This window comes from Lactuca virosa, chromosome 3, assembly GCF_052849685.1.
Source record: "Lactuca virosa cultivar CGN04683 chromosome 3, Lactuca_virosa_CGN04683_v6, whole genome shotgun sequence".
NCBI lineage: Eukaryota > Viridiplantae > Streptophyta > Magnoliopsida > Asterales > Asteraceae > Lactuca > Lactuca virosa.
The window spans coordinates 64,385,010-64,390,112 of NC_136428.1; positions in this window are offsets into that span (position 1 = coordinate 64,385,010).

Here is a 5,103-nt window from a genome sequence, read left to right on the forward strand (position 1 = left end):
ATTGGAAATTGTCACAAGACAATTCCATAGATACGAAGTCTCATATTCCAAGCACATTCCTTTGAACATCCTTCTTGCATAAAAGTTCCTAACTTACTCATAGATTCTTGATATTCAACTCCCATTATGGAAACATTTTCCATAATTGCCATATGACTATCCATTTTTAATAGAATCCTATCTATTCAAAATTATATCAATATGGTCCATTCATTACTATACTTCCAACTATCCACAAGCAACCAATCCTTGGTAAACCTCAGATTGTCCTTGACGGTTGTTTAATGACTTTCAGTCATACCTAGTTCTGGCCCCTTTTCCCTCTCAATGCCCTAGGCATTTGGAAAATTAGAACAGGTGAATATTATATCATATGCAATCGATCCTATACCCGAAGCATATAGAATACGATTCATAATGTCTCACATAAAGACATGATACTGGAACAGTCTCTTGCTCCAATATTTCCATATATAGAATTTCCTTATGTTGAATCATTTCAGCATAACATTCACATATGTTCATGACTAAATTAAAAATTCAAACTAAGCTTTTATATTCGAAATGAAGTATAAGTATCCTATCCCTTATTATAGCGAAACAACTTTTCAAATTTTGCAACTTTGCATATTAGAACTTTGTTTCCTATAAATAGTATTGCTAATTCGCAACACTCACCATAATAATTATGCCCCCACTAGCATAACTATTATTTTTTTTTACTATAATAACATTTATTCTCCCACTAGCTTTGACATTTATCGAAAATCAACTGGACTTCTAGAAATCAATACTTTATTGACTTTCTTACCGAAACACAGATTTCTGATACGAGATGCTTTGATAAGCCTTTATCTAAGCTCCTACACCTTTTATTAGAAAGCTCATATGCGTGTCTAAACTATTTCAAAACTTATGGCAATATGTCCCGAATGTTCAAACTATTTTCCATTTCTCACAATTCGAACTATGAAGAGGGATGTCGTAATCATAATCGAATTTGAGGATGCAATTAACACAACTGCTATCTTCTCAAAATCTACTTAGTGAAAGTGTTTCCTCACAATCTTTTTCATGAATTGGAGAGAAACCTTATGTCACTTAGATTTTATGGTGTATTTGTTCCTATCCATGTGAAACTGTCATTTCCAACCATTATCATTAGATAAGGTCTATGGCAGATTCTAACTCATATGGACTGAACTTGTTCAATCTTAATTTCTTGCCACTTGGCAGCACAAGGGCCTACCATGTCTTCAAAGTTGTTAAGTAGATCACCCTTACTGATTAATGAACTTTCACTGATCATGGTGCTTTGCCTTATGCAAACAATTAAGAACTAATAGAACTCACATGCATAGTCAAATTTAACTGGAATGGCACAGAAACATGAATATGTCAACACGATATGTTACAAACCTCAAGTCGTGTGCTAGTGATAAACGATAGGTTTACTCTTGATTAGTTCTTGAACATTTCAAGATTTTTAAGACTCCCACTGATCTCTTGACATATAAGATTCTCTTGTCAAGAACCATTCATTGACAAACAAATATTCAAAAGTTTGTGCGGGCTCTTATCAAGAAAAACACTTCATTTAATTTGGTCTTTGTTTTATCCAAAACATCACATCTACCAATTCCAAATGTGCATGAGTAAGAAAACTTTTCTACTCCACATTTCACGATGTGTTATAAACCTACTTAGGATATGTCACTCAATGTACAATATTGGAGTATGACTCTACGACTTTATTTTGGAACGAAGTATGACTCATCTTCTTGATTTAACCATTTTAACAGTTCCCGATTCCTCTTCTTCGCCATACAAGTGGACTAAGGTGTCCTTAGAGGATCAATTGTGATTTGGTTCTATAATCACTAAGATAGTCATAAAACACGATACTAAAGTACTCTCCTTTCCTTTTAGATTGGAGAAACTTTTAACTTTCTAACTAATTAATTTTTCTTATCCGTTCTGCTATACGTTGAAACCTTTTCAATGATTCAGAATTATACTTAATATTATAAGCATAATCATATTCACTAAGCGTTTAGTAAATCATGATGAATAGTCTTATCGTTCTTTGTGGTGGACCTGATCAGTGCACAAAAAAGTGTACTAGATCCTCTAGTCCTTCACTTGACTAACATCTATATGTGAACAATGAATTAGTCTTAATTTCCTAAAGATGAAGGTTCTCATTCATCACACAATACAAGTTGCATGATCCCAAGTTGTTGTCCAATTGAAACTTTGGTGATGAGAATCTTTCCTTATTTGGTAAATTTTAGACACTACCACAAACGGAAGAATCAAATCCATATTGCTAAAATTAGAAACATACAAACATCAATTTTCACAAATGCCATTGCAAGGAAATATAAAATAAGATAAAATCAAATTTTTTTTCTTTATTTATAAAATGCGGAAAACTTGTCCTTACAATGAAAATACATATGAAAACTATGTTGCTACATATTTCTAAGCAATCTATCATAACTCTTAAGTAGCAGCTCACAATTATGATCATCGAATCATGCGATTGAAATCCATCTCTTCGCGATCAGACTCAGCCTGATATTTCTTTAAGCTTCCTTTCTCTTCTTCGATCCTACAAAACATCAAAATGTAATCTTATCACATCATGTATTAAGAATATAAAAATAGGAACTTAATAGAGTTAGATAGTGGACTTACCTAAAGCAGAGTCAAACACTTTGACTTTACCATACTTGTGACCCTTCAAGTAGATACGACAGCTTCACATCCAATACCCCTTCTCTTGGCAATAGAAACAAACAGACTCTTTTTGAATGGCACACGGGACAATCTCATACTTAGTCTTTCCCTTTCCATTGGGAAGGGAATACTTTTCTAGACTTCGAATGTTTCCATTTTCAATGTCCATGGAAGTTTGGGAAACAGGTCTTCCAATCAAATTTGCTTTACCCGTGCGCCAAATCATTGCTGATTCAACAACAATTAGCAAATAGGTAAGATCAATAAGGGTCACGTCGTGATCTGTCATATAGCAGTCTTTAACAAACTGACCATACGACTCGGGAAGTGATTGAAGAACCAAGTCAACAGCCAACTTCCTTGACACAACGAATTCCTAACATTCCCAGCCAGTCAGTCTGTGACTTCATCTCCAAGACATATGCACACATAGACCTTCCATCTTGGTATTTTCTAGCCAATAGGGTTTGAGTGACCTTTAACTTTTCAAGTCGACGAACAGGTGGGTTAGGAAGAACTATTGGAGGACGTGGAGGAAGTGAAGTATGATTTGTGGGAACATCATCTTCATGAGGAAAGCTTTTTCCATAAGATTCGAGAAGACCATAGTCGTCAGAACCAGACATCTACAAGGGAGAAATTCAAGTTAGTTGATTTAAGTCCTTAATATAACACCTAAACTGAAATATTAAGGCTATGATCCAACACAATATTCTACAATTCGGAAGAGGGATGCCGTAATCCAATTGTAAAATATTTGAAGGTAGGTAAATGACGATTTACCAATTTCCACCATGAAAAATGAAAAGTAGCATTAGGTTTTAAATGAATTGAAATTCCTAGATTCTCTGAGATTCATTGAACCTTTTTCAATGGCATGTTTAATCTCGACTATGCCCTTCAAGTTTGTGAATGGGATACCGAGGATCACAAACAAGGTGTGAATAACCATGCAAATTAGCTTGGTACTCTTGAAGTCATTTATCACCTAATCAGTGTGCCGGTTAACCACACACACTCCATTGATTTGTGACAAACTACAAGCTACCCATTTCCATCCTTCATTAGTTCCATATTACTGTGCCGGTTAACCATATACGCTCCACTAACGACTAATAAGGTGCAATGTGCAATTTCATGGGTTAACATCAAATTCACATTTTTCCTAAGTAACTAAGATTGTGAATTTATAAAGGGTTTAGTTACTTTATATTTTATCATACTTTTAATGAGGATTTAAATGTCCTATCAAACCCATTCGGCTAACGACCCTCCACTAGTCAAGAGTGTGGTGGGTAAGAGTGGATACCCATTCAATCGCCATTTTATAGACAATTTCCTTAAACACCCGTTATAGACTAGCTTCGTGAATGAGTCCTACTAATGGTAAGACTGACCATTTAGTTATACATATATAATATATTAAACTTTTAATGTTATATAGTATAAGAGTGTATTTTAGACATTTAAAATACTTGGTAGTTTAATTTATTAATAAATTATACTCTTAATTTAATTAACTTTAAACCATATGATTATGGATTTATTAATTCTCTTTTAATTAAACATTTTAATCAATTGATTAAAGTCCATAAGGTGTAATTGACCTATTCAAAGCATCAAGGTTATAAAAATTCAAAATTAAAAACTATTTAATTAATTTTTAAGTTATGAACCCAATAGTTGCACCTTTTGAAACCTTTCAATTACTATATGTTTTAGAATTCAATATTTCAAATTAAAACATTTTGATTAAACTTTTCAAATTCCAAAACTTAATTCAAAAACTCCTGAATTCCAAACTTGATGGCATGTTTTGTAACTCCTTAAAAAAACTTTTGAGTTCCAAAACTTGATGGCAAGTTTTATAACTCTCTTTAGTCATAAAAAGATACTTTCCAAGTTCCATAAGTTTAGGGAAAGTTAAGAATCTCTTCAAAGCCATTTAGTCCAAATTTTAAACTAATAAAATAATCATATAATTTTATCTTTTACTAATTGAACTAATTCAATTCATATGGCTAGATAATTTCAAATTCTACAAATAATTAGTTTTTCAAAAAAATCAAGTAATTATCTTAGAATTTGACAATCATCATGTTATTGGATGGGGAAAATCATTACTATATCAGTAAAATCGAATTTTATGAGCAAAAACATTTTGTGGTAATGATCCTAATCCAATACAGGCCACAAACTCGAAAATTCTGCCATCTAATGATCCAACTCGTCGAGCCAGGCTATGGACTCGTCGAGTTCATGGTCATGTGAGCCAACTCGTCGATTCCACTCATAGGACTCGTCGAATCCAGCAGTCAGACAACAATTTTTTAGGTTTTTCAACTTTGAACAATTAAACAA